The sequence below is a fragment of the Urocitellus parryii genome, chromosome 8, assembly GCF_045843805.1.
Source record: "Urocitellus parryii isolate mUroPar1 chromosome 8, mUroPar1.hap1, whole genome shotgun sequence".
In the NCBI taxonomy this organism is placed as follows: domain Eukaryota; kingdom Metazoa; phylum Chordata; class Mammalia; order Rodentia; family Sciuridae; genus Urocitellus; species Urocitellus parryii.
In genome coordinates, this window is record NC_135538.1 from 111,466,257 (window position 1) to 111,478,522 (window position 12,266).

The following is a 12,266-nucleotide window of genomic DNA, read 5'->3' on the forward strand; positions in this document are numbered from 1 at the left end:
CCCACATCCCCTGTGTCCACCCCCTACATCCGGGTCCTTCTCTGAGCTTTCTAGAGCCACTTCTAACCCCATCAGTGACAATGAATAATGGAACAGTGGTCCGTCTGCAGTGGCCTGATGTGCACTGTCCCCTTCCATCCTCACAAGTCCAGAAAGAGAGGTGCATTTGACAGGCGAAGGAGATTCTGCCACCCTGACCCTGGGGTCCCGTGTCCAGTAAGTGTTGGAACAGGGGCTCCACCCCGTTCTCTGAGTTCCAGCGACGGGGACCTCAGCACACTGACGTGCAGACACTAGACCCATAGGTCACATTCCAAGAGGCCCTTCACACCCTCTCACCAGCGAGCATCTGTAGAAAGCGCCTCCTTTTGACATGTGACCCAAGGAAGTCACCCAGGGACAGTGCAGCTCTCCAACAGGCTGGTAGAGCAGGGGTCCTGCCCTCCCCAGCTAGCCGGGGCCCAGCCTCTCGTCTCCCCTGGAGGTGGCCTGGACCCTGCAATGACCTGCAGCTAGAGAAATCCAGCGCCCAGGGCCGACAGCAGGGAAGTGGGACAGAGTCCTGAACGTATGAGTACTGGCCCGGTGGACCCTAGTAACTTGGACTCTGAGGGAGATGGGTCACTGCCTTTCAGAAGTACTAATAATGATAATGTGGAATAACAACTGACTACACCAGAGGCAGGAGCAGCAAGCCCAAGCCACACTGCTTGGCGCTCCATGCTCCCACGGCTGACCCTGGCACTGAGGGCTCAGACGACCTGCCCCCTGCCCCGTGGCCAGGGGCCTGCACCTCAGGACTGACTCTCTGCTCAGTGCCTTGGCCAGCTGTCCCAGGCTAATAGCTGGTTGAACTGGTCCCGGGCAGGCTCAATGACCTCTGCTGGAAGAGTTGTCAAGTGGACCCTCTGGGCTCCAAGCCCTGCCCTGCTCACCCTGGGCAGGCCCCTGGATGTGGAGTCCGCCCCTAGAGCTGCCATCCGGCCCTCAAAACTCCGGCCTGTCCTCTAGCCTTCATGACCCTGGCTTGTGAGATACAATGATGTGAAAAATGCCACTCGCTCCGGGGGCCTGGCAAGCCATTCCTGTGACTTTCAGGGCAAGAGCTATTCTGTCCTCTCTGCTCCCGAGCCCAGGCCCTCCCTGACCTGACCCTCCAGCGGGGACAGACACTCCCAGGCCTTTGGAACACCGCCGCATGTTCTCAGTTGCAGCCGCAGGCCCTTGTTCCCCGCTCATGTCCCTGGAGACTTCTCAACTGTGGCAGGTGCCAGGGTCAGCGGGGCCCAGCTCTGCCTGAAGCCATCAGCAAACTTCAAACGGAAAGCCGCCTGGCCGGAGGTTTAATTAAGAGCTTTGGAAATGCCTATTTGTTTTAAAAGCACACTATCCCAATTAGAGAAGAGGTGTTCACATCCCCCAGCTGCCATTGTGAGACCAACAGCCGGGTCGCCCTCCAGGCTCTTGGGAGCCTGTCTGGGGCAAGTCTGGGCCGCCAGTGCGCATGCGTCCCAGGTGACCGCGAGCAGCGGGGCTCCTCTGATGGAGCGGAACCTGGACACCCCAGACTGTTTACAGGGCTTCCAGACTGAGCCTGCTGCAGGCCTGGGCGACAACGACTATAGGGACAGCGCCCCTGCAGCTCCCTCGCACGTGGGCTTCAGATGCACAGGGACTGGATGCGTCGTGCCCCATCCGCTCCTTTGTCCTGCTCTCTTCTGTCCTTTTGGCTCCATTTCCTTGTCTATCTCTTCAGTTTCCCTCCCCCTCGGTTTTAAATATGCTCCGTTATTCTCATTCTCTCTCTTTTTTCCCCCACCTGCCTGCTCCTAAGTATCCATGTAGGTGCGGTTGGTTTGGGGGAAATAAATAAAACTGAGCAGATGAGGTTTTCCCATATATTTTGCATAGGAACTGTCTTTATGTAAAAGCAGATGCGCGCCCAAGGAAATAAGTACAAAGGCAATGGCGAACCCCAAAGGAACAAAGACCTAGTGGTGCTGCGGGAGGCTCCGTCCATCCGCAAGAGGTCGCGATTGGGTGATGGGTCGCCAAACCCTAAGCGAGGGGCAGTCAGCTCATCTCATACCTTAGACCAAGATGTTAATGTTGCAGGAACTTGGGGAGGTGTTTTAAAATCAAATTCTGTATGCTTAGAATTTAATGAATTTTATTTTTAGACAAAAGTAATCTTCAAAGATTTGTTAATTAATTGATAACATTTAAATTACCTGCATCCACTGTACTGTATAGTGAAGAGACTAGATGATTGTATGCTGCTGGGCAAGTCTTCTCAAGTCTACATTAATGATGTCACACTGGTAGCTTGAAATCAGATATGGTGGAGAATTTACACCAAAGAAATTGGCAATAAATTGTTATAAAACCCAGCCTTTTGTGGGGGTAAGGAGTACTAGGGATTGAATTCAGGGGAACTTTACCACAGAGCCACATCCCCAGCCCTATTTTGTATTTTATTTAGGTATAGGGTCTTACTGAGTTGCTTAGCACCTCAATTTTGCTGAGGCTGGCTTTAAACTCGGCGATCCTCTTGCCTCGGCCTCCTGAGATGCTGGGATTATAGGCATGTGCTGTGGTGCCCGCAAACCAGGCAATTTTTTTTTTTTTTGAGAGCAGCTATTTAACACCACCACACCACTGGCAAACAGACAAGTACCCCTCTGAAGGCCAGTTGTGTGTGCAGTGTATGTGTGCGCACGTGCGCGCGGCACACACACACACGCAGTTTTATAAGGATTTCTACTCCTTTTCTGGCTGAAAGTCCAGACCATGGCTTTCTGTTTACCACCTGCCTGAGGAACATCAGGAATTATAAACATCTACCAACCCCAGTCTTTTTGAAAAGCAGTGGACAGGGCAATGAATGAAGATAGAAATAAGGCAGGAGAAGCTCCGGCCCTGTAGGCTCCCTAGGTCTGAGAGCTAGAGCTGGGGATTGAAGAGTTAGATCAGTGACCAGTTCTAAGGGCATCATCCCACAAACACAAGTGACTGAGGACCTGGAGAGACTGGCTCCCACACACTCCTTCAGGAGACAATAAAATAACGGTGTTTTACTGCAGGCATCACTTGTAAAGGACAGTCCAGAGGGCTTCGCTGAACTCCAGCGTGTGCGTGCCACTCGGTCGTCCCAGCTACCCTAAACGATAAAGGATTGTTAATAATGCAGATGCGTTCCTGAGTATTTTACCATGAGCTGGGCATGTGTATAATTTCTCTAAGTGTATTTTCTTTAATGTTCATAACATCCCCATGAGGTACTCATCATTATCTCCTTCACAGCTAAGGCCCAGAGGAGTTAAGCAAACCTGCCTATTCTGCTCAGCTCAGAATACAGCATACAGAATATAGAATACAAGCAGCCTGGTTCTGAGTCTCTGTCCAGCTACCACACTGCACCTGCTCTGGGCACCTTTCCCAGCATACTGGAGCCCACAGAGGGGCACAGATCCAGTGGGGCCCTCCTAGAATTTCCAACCTAACCAAAGTGAGGGGACATAGACAATAAATAGATAGATACAATAGATAGATAAATACAATAGATAGAGAGACAGATAGATACAAGAACTCCCTTTTCAAATTTCAGATTCAGAAACATGTATTCTTCCATTCACTATCCTCTTCCCACTGGCACAGCAAAACCAGTTTGGCCTTGACCCCTCCGTGAAGCCTTCTCTGACCCCGCCTCCCACGGCTGCTCTTCCCCTGGCCTCAAACAGCTCTTAGTGCACCAGCTTGTTTTGCAATTATTTATTTCCATAGCTTTTCTGAACACTAAAATGTGAGCTTCTTAAAAACTGGGTGCAGCCGAATTCATCTTTGTATCCCCAGCAGCCAAAACGAGCAATAAATTGGTCAAATCAATGGGCAAATGAATGCTTCCCCAGATGGCTTCCAGACTCACACATCTCGCAAAAGTACAATGAGACATTTGAACATAAAATAAAATAAGTCCATTTAAAAGAAGTAGAAGGAGTAAGTGCTTTTGGACCCCACAGCTGAGCAAATTACACACACAGGCAATAAATTTGCCTCTCCCTCGTCTAGCCGCTAAGCAAGAAGTGAAGCACCCAGAGTTACAGAGCTTTCATTTTCTGACAGCAGGAAGCATGCTGACTAATTTATCTGCAGAAATAGAATTTCTTCCTGGAACTAAACACAAGCCAGAATTTATCGTGTGGATCCTTGTGTAAAGGACACTGAGTGACACAGTGAACGATGTCTTCAGCTGCAGTTTTACAAAAGCTACCAAAATGTTGTTCGACCAGATGATTCTCCTATCGACCCTCGATAAAAGCTAGAGGCCTGACATTAAAGCATAACTCATGGAAACGTTTATGCGAGCAGCCGAGATAATATGACCCAGGTACTCTGCTTTCTGATGGTCACACATAGCAGGAATGAAACTAGAAGAATCCAGCGCCAGGAATGTGGGCTGTGGCCTTTCTCTCTTAAATCGCTCTCTGAGCAATAGTTATCAGAGACTGCATCTTGTTCAGTTCACAATCAAAACTCTAACAAATGCCTATGGTGAAGATTTTAAAGACACATCACACTCCCAAGCAGCATTTGAAATGTGTCAGGTGAGAGGGACCAGCCATCAATTTTGGAATGGACCACAAGGAATGGCCCCTGGGGCTTGTCACCAACACCTTGGGCCTGGGCTGAGTCTCAGAGATGGACAAGGTTCAGAACCCCAGAGAAGAGTGTGGAGTGGGTGGGGGTTGGGGAGGTGGGCTGGTGGGAGTTATCTGGTGTTGGGGTATAGGTATAATGCACGCTTCTTTGTGTGTCATGTGTGTGTAATACGTACTTGGGTGTGTGGCACATATGTGGGGGCGGTGTTGAGGTGTTTATGTATATATGTGTTGGCATGTGTGGTGTGTGTGGTGTGTGTGTGTGTGTGTTAGGGAAGGACCTGGGGCAGGTGAAGGGACACAGTGGAGGGAAGGCATCTCGCTGAGAGCCTGGAATCTGACATTCCACTCACAGCAGCTGAGCCACTGAACATTTGAAGGAGGAAGTCCTGGTCAAGAAGGCCATTTAGGAGAACAGAGGCCACAACACACGTGAGTCCCTCAGTGAGAGTGAGCAGTCCTGCTGCCCCAGACCTACACCACGGCCTGGACCTGCCCTCAGCCTGGGCAGGTTCTTCCCACTGGAGCGCACTTCCGGCTCACACCCAGGGGACCCTCAGCCTCCTGGGCCACCTAACTGACCTACTGGGAACTCACCCGTGGGATGTGAGACTGCCCAGGAGGCCTGCACTGCTCACACTCCATCAGGGCCTGGCCCTGCCCCTTGGGGTAAGTGGCCGAACAATCATTTAATCCTGGGGGGCTGCCACTGCCCTGTGGGGCTCCCAGACTTGCCAGCACAGGTAGCGGGATGGAAGGCAGCACCCTGCTCTGCTCTTGGCTCTCGACCCAGCTCCTGAAAGCAGCCAACTGCAGTCCCTTCCTCTGCCTGTGGACACGTTCCACACGTGGTTACAGAACTGCAAATAGGGATTAATACAAAGAAAATGGCCACACATGTCAGACAGGCAGGGTCCAAAGGCACCAAGGATTCCCCACCAACACTGCCTCTTAAATGCCCGTCTTTCCCCTCCCTCTCTGCCCCTCACTGACCAGGGGTAAAGACCTCCTGGAACCAGAGGGGACGTTGTGGCTGTGAGACCACCTGGGGCCCTGGGATGGCCACCTGCTGGTGTGCATGCCCAACCCTGCAGTCAGGTGGTGACACTCAGACCCCTGCCCCAGGGCCTCGCAGAGGCTGGCGGACCCCACGTGGACGGCTCCTGCTCTGCCACACGTGTTATTCTGAGGAGCCCTTTTGCCTCTAACAAAATTCCTGCAGTGACCTCTTGTGGTTCCTGTCGAAGAAACCTCGCTGTTGCCACTTCCCCTCGTCTGGTGTAAAATCGTCTAAGATCATCTGAGGACAACAATGTGCGAGAGAGCAAACTGACCAGGGGTGCCAGGGTGGACGGGGCCCTCTGCTGGGGCAGAGCAGGGGAGCCTCCCAGCACCGGTCTGTGAAGTGGACTCTGTGAGACGAAGGTGGTGTCCACGGCCCCATCAGCACCAGGCATGAGAGCGAGCAGAACCCCGGCCAAGCAGTAGGGCCCGGATCTCACCCACCCAGTTCCACCCAAGCGACTTCTCTTATCTTTTTGCCATGAAACTCGTGTTTGAAGGAAGAGCACCCGCCACCCACCCCAGCCCCAGGCCTGTGGCTCTGGAGGGCAGATTCCAAACTTCCCTTCCCAGAGCTGTGCCAGCTCCCACGGACCACACAGAGCTCTGGGCATACCCCCCTACAGTGAGGTCTCCTGGCCGCCCCACGCCCACTGGACAGAGTGGCTTTCTTTCCCAGCATCAGCACACAGGAGGTGCTCCCTAAGTGTCTACTGAAAAAAACAGTGAGATCTACAGATTTGCCTTTATACATCATGGATATGCGGGGCAGCTAAGGGGGACTGTGCCGAGGTTCCAGCATCTGTACAAGGAAGTGACTGGACCGGTGATATTTCAGTGCCCAGCACAGTCCCCGGAACCTTCTGGCACACACTCATTACTTGTGCAAGAGCACGTGGATCCTGAACCCTCCTCGGCCCTCAGGCAGCGCAGGGTGAGCTCTGTGAATCCAGACCTGCTTAGGCAGGCAGGAGCCCTGTGCCGGCACACATACAGACCCGTGAGGGCCCAGAGAGACCGGCCATGTTCTGATCCTCTCAGAAATGAATGATAAGAATGTTGATTCCTCAGAAAAGGTGAATGTGAAGGAAGCAGCTTCCCCAAAGGAATGAGATGACGTCTGAGTTGGTTCCAAAAGAATTCAGGCAGGTCTGTGTGACCGGGGACAAAGTCTCTAGTCACTTCCCATCCACAGTTGCTCGTGAACATAGGGCCAGCCTCAGTGACACAAGGTCCTCAGACAAATTTCCAGGTTCTTGATGGAGGCTTGAAGTGAGGAGTCCCCACCTCATTTCCCCGCCCAATTCCCAGTGCGTCAGACCCACTGAGTCCTTGCAGACCCGGGGACTGGGTCAGCCCTGGGGCCAGTCTTGCAGGGCAACTGTGATTTAGGAATAAGAGCACCCAGTTTGTATGTTAGTCAAGGTTCTCCAAATAAGAGAAGAGAAAGAGAAGCAGGGAAAGTGAACCTGGTGGTTAAAGACCACGTACAACCACTCGGGGATGATCTGGAAATTTCTGGGTAAAGCTAAAGACACAGAAACCATCCAAGGAAGTCCATGCCTAGGAACATTTACCTAAGAAGGTAAAAGGTACATGCTGGGTGTGGTGGCACATGCCTGTAATCCCAGCAACTCGGGGGGGGGGGGGGCGGCTGAGGGGGGAGGATCACAAGTTCAAGGCCAGCCTCAACAACTGAGTGAGGCCCTAGGTAACTTAGCAAGCCCCTATGTCAAAATTAAAAATAAAAAGGGTTGGGGATGTGGCTCAGTGGTCAAGTCCCCTGGGTTCAATCCCTGGTACCAAAACAAAAGAAGGTGCCACATACTTGCCCAAAGACACACGTATCACAGCATTCTTCTTATCATAGCACATAGTCCAACAAATGAACAAAAACAGAAACAGAGACATCCCAAAGGTTCCCCAGTCAGGGGTGGGTAAATGAGCTTGTAGCTATAAGATATTCATGCCATGGAACACCACAGAGAATTTAAAATGAATAAATTAGATCCACACCTAGCAACGTGAGTAAATCTCAAAAATACAATAGTGATTGAAAGAAGAATATTGCTGAAGGATATGTCTAGAATGATACTGTTTATGTAAATTCCAAAAATTTCAGTGCGATTTATTAGGGGGAGTGGGAGCATCTTACCTTTGTTGTGAAAGATAACATAAATAAGAAAGGTACCTCAAACTTAGGTGCCCAGGTGTCCAGTCCCATAAGCATTTCTGTGGAACTACCTCTTTGGTCAAGAAGTTGCTCTTTAATGTTTAAGGGACATTAAACATAGTGTGAGAATTTAGAGCGTAGAGCCAAGGCCACGGGCCCATCAGGATGGCGTTACCTCAGTTGGATGATGGTGGACGGTGGAGGGGAGAAGAGGCGTCCACCAATTCCACCACGTTTTGTTAAGGAATGAAAACGGAAACAATGGTGGCAAAGTATGTAGGTTTTTATAGAGATAGTAAGGGATGGGCTGGGGATGTGGCTCAAGCGGTAGCGTGCTCGCCTGGCATGCATGAGGCCCGGGTTCGGTCCTCAGCACCACATACCAACAAAGATGTTGTGTCCGCCAAAAATTTAATTAAATATTAAAATTCTCTCTCTCAAAAAAAAATTTTTCAAAAAAAAAAAAGAGAGATAGCAAGGGATGTTATTTATAGCATGTTCTGAACGTTTTTGTATTTGAAATGTTTATAATTCCCAGAACTCAAAAAGGATTAGATTCCAAGGGTTTGGAGATCAAACCAAAATAACCGTTTTAATGGAATCACTGTGACAGAAGAGGTGATAAAATGCGACTCTACATTCAATTCTGATTAATCTTAATTCTCCTCACTACATTTATGTCAGGACAATATTATGTAAAGGTGAAAACAGAAAACGTGCCAGTTCTCACTGTCTCCTCCCGGTCCGCTGTAACACCTAGTAGGTCCTTGGCGGCAGACGGTGGACGGGCATGGTGCGTGGTCCAGGGAGAGCTCATGAGGGTGACTTTTTATTGTTCCTCCACTATCCCCCCTCAAAGGAGGGATAGTCCTCTACTGCAGGAGGAAACTGAGCAGCCCCACACCTCAGTGGGTCATTCAGTGTTAATTACAAACAAAACAAACAACAACAAAAATCAGCATTTTCTATGATAAGTGCACTCTGAATAATTCAGATTTCGCTCACTTCTCTCCCTTAGCCCAGCCAGCTGTCCTGAGGAAACAGGGCAGGGTGGGTGGTGGGGACTTCTCTCCACTCACTTCCTCCTTCAGCCTGCTAAGGCACAGTGTCCCCCAGAGGGCCGAGAAGGACACAGGGAGACAGAAGGGGCGTTGGCAAAGACCTCCTTTGATTGGAGCTGTTGTGACATGGCTTTGGCTCTCTGGTGGAGGCCAGAGCTAACTCTTCCTCCTTTGGGGTCCTTTCATGAGTCTCTGGTGGTCCCTCACCAGCATTTTCCTTGACCAGAGGGCATGCACCTTGTTCAGTCTTAGAACCTTCACGGTCAGGGTCCTAACAAGAAGCAGATGGCAGAACTCAAATGAGGTGCTTTGGAGAGAGTTGAAAACCGGCCTGTTTACCAAGGCAGGAGCCAAGTATAGGGAGACCACAGGAAGGGCCACCCCAGAGGGAGACACTGCAGCAGGCAGGAGCAGCACTGCCCTGGGCCTGAGGGGCCAGGAGCGAGCAGCTACTGGAACAGGCAGGAAGGGTTGTGCAGAAGGGCCCTGGCAATGGGACGGGCGTTGGGGCCTCCTGTCAGGCCACCTCCAGCTCATGGCCCCCGCGCACAGACATCTGTGGGGGGAGACACCAGCCATTTCCTTGCTGATGATGCCCTTTGGCTGAGCCCAGCCAGAAAGCAGATAAGGAAGCCTGCTGTCACCCCAGCCAGCCTCCCAGGGCAGGCAGCAGGGCCAGGGAGGACAGAGAGTGTGGATTCAGAGAAGCCACTGTGTGTCCAGAGCACCACCCCAGCGTCCTGGGGACCGCCTCAGGCTTCTTTCTCCCCAGGCTCCACTTCCCCCACGGGGCCCAATTAAAACGGATCTTGGACTTACCCAGTGCGCTGGAGCCCGCACAGCGGCCCATGAGCCCCGGACGCACATCTCTTTCCAAGTCTGAACTCAGAACCATCCTGTGGTAGCTTGCAGTCTGCCATGACAGGGTATTATACCACAGACGCTGGCAGGCGTCACACATGAACCCCCACACCAGCACAGCACGGCTTCAAGGTGACCCCCGCCCGACTCTTCCACCTGCGCAGGCCACAGGAGCACCGTGGGGACACCAGGATCCCCTCCCAGCAGACCGCCAGCCAGATCCTGCTCCCCAGACTTCTCGGAGGGGACTCAGACACCAGTGCACTGCGCCCTGCTCACCCCCCAGAACCTGGGGTTTCCGTGAGACCTTCCGAGGGGTCTCTCTCGAGCCCCCCTTGCTGCCTCTGAGGGAAGAGGAAGTACCCCAAGGAGGGGGAGGAGGGGCCTCAAGGCCGACTGCAAGCTCTTAAAAAAGTGTCTTCTAACATTCACTTTGACCCTTTCCTGTGGTCTTGTGGGGGCTGTTGACCCAGGTCTCGCCGTCTCCCTGTACAAATGAGCCACTTCTACTGGGTGATCTGTCTCAGAGCTCACTTTTTACTCCGATTGATGATAAATTTATGATGAATTGTTGCCAAATGAACAGATTGATTTACAAATTGGCTCACTAGATACGTTTTTCCAAACATAGAGGGAGACAGCTTTATTAAGAGTCTTCAGCTCAATTCCTGAAAGTCTTGAAATCTCCCTCATAAGTCTGTGGAGAGAACTGACTGAACCACCAGTCACCATCCTCCAGGGCCTTCGCAGGAGAAAGGCCTGAGCTCACTCTCAAGGGTGCAGAAGAGACTCTCCTCCCCCAGGGGCAGGTGTGTCCTAAGAACGCACCACACTGGCCATGTCCAGGGGCTACAGCTGTCACTGAGTTTTAGGGATGCCCAGCATCCCACTGCCATCTCTCTGGAAAGCCACTCAGACCAAGACATGTGGTCACCATGGGTCACTTGAGTGAGGCTGAGGTGACAAGAGGGAGAATTCAAAGGTACTTTGAGCTCAGAACTCTGAGTATATCTGACAAGGAGTGAGGGGGTCACCATGTGAGGGCCTGGGTGGGAGGAGAGGTGCTAGGACCTGCAAGAGAAGCTGTGCTGTGGGTGGGAGCCCGAGGCCGCCATGCCAGGCTCTGAGTGGCTACAATGGAAGAAAGGCTGCCTAGAAACCAAACCCTGGATCTGGGGGTCCAGGAGAAAGGACTGTGGAGAGAGGCGAGAAGGAGAGCGCTCCCGTCTAAGCCCAGGTGACCACAAAGCCAACCTCAAGCAGCAAGACGAGGAATGTCTTTCCTGCCTGGCCCAAGAGTCTGACCCTCTGAGTGTATGGTCTGAGCCTTCCACAGGGAACACGGTGGGCCAGGAAGAGCAGATGCCAAAGGAGAAAGGCCACCATTGTAAGGGCATGGCCTTGGAGGGAGAGGTCTGGAGTCCACAGGGGAAGAGACAGGGAAGGCCTTCAAGGAGCCGCCTGGGCCTGCGGTTTGCTCTGAGCAGCTTGTTCCTGGTCGTACTAAAGCACAGCCATTTCTCCTCTCGGAGAGCACCCTCTCACCCAGAGGGGAAAGCAGAGGCCATGAGTGCCCGGTCTGTGACAGAGGCGAATTATCAGGCAGCGCCACGTGTCCTCAGGGTTATTCGTCATACCCTGAAGTCTGGGCATGCCCAGGTGTCGCACAAAGCCAACACCAAGACGGATGGTGGCACTGAGCACCCGTCAGCGTGTGCTTACCCCAGGCGACAATCAATTTGAGCCATTAAACAGGAAATGGTCTGATTGGGGAGCCAGAATCTTGCCTCTGAGCTGCTCAGCGTTGTGGTAATTGAGCTCCTGACACATCAGTCTCCGTGAGAAGACAGACACCGACTTCCTCACCAAGGTGAGGCTCAGTGACCTGCAGCTCTGTGAGAGCTTGGCCCCAGGAAGCCCAGGGCGCTGCTGAGCAGATGAACCACGAGCTGGGTGCCTCCCTGGCTCTGATGTCCTGTCGTCTCTCTACCACCAGAGATCCACAGAGCTCACTGCCTCCTCCCACACTGGGCTCCGGCCAAGCTCTGGCCATGTTGGGTCCCATGGCCTTTGCTCTATGGAAGCCCACAAGGCCCCTTTTAGCTGTTGGGACATGGTTGGAAATTTCCACAATGCCTTCCTGAGGACTCCTAGTGTGGTCAAGGAGACGGGGCAGGCTGGCCTGGCTCTTCCATCCAACCTGGAAGAGTGGCAGGCTCTGGTGGGCAGAGAGGGGCTTACACCCAGCAGGCAAGCTGCACATGCCCCGTGGGACTGGGGCACAGCCCATGGATCTGGGCTGGTAAAGGGCAGTTCTCACAGACCAGCACCCGGGAAAGAGATTGAGGCTTTCTCTCAGCCCTGGCCCCAGATCTGCAAGGCGTTCATGGAAGACAGTATCACCTTCAAACACCAGAGATGAGGCGACCCAGACTTCAGTGATCTGCCTGT

At 52.4% G+C, this 12,266-nt stretch overlaps 1 protein-coding gene across 1 annotated transcript in view; it reads left to right on the forward strand.

Annotated features, from left to right (window-relative positions):
- The window catches only part of Kif6 (kinesin family member 6), a 417,840-nt gene that overhangs the window by 384,140 nt on the left and 21,434 nt on the right, over nucleotides 1-12,266 (forward strand). The gene's annotated exons all lie outside the window — the stretch shown is intronic.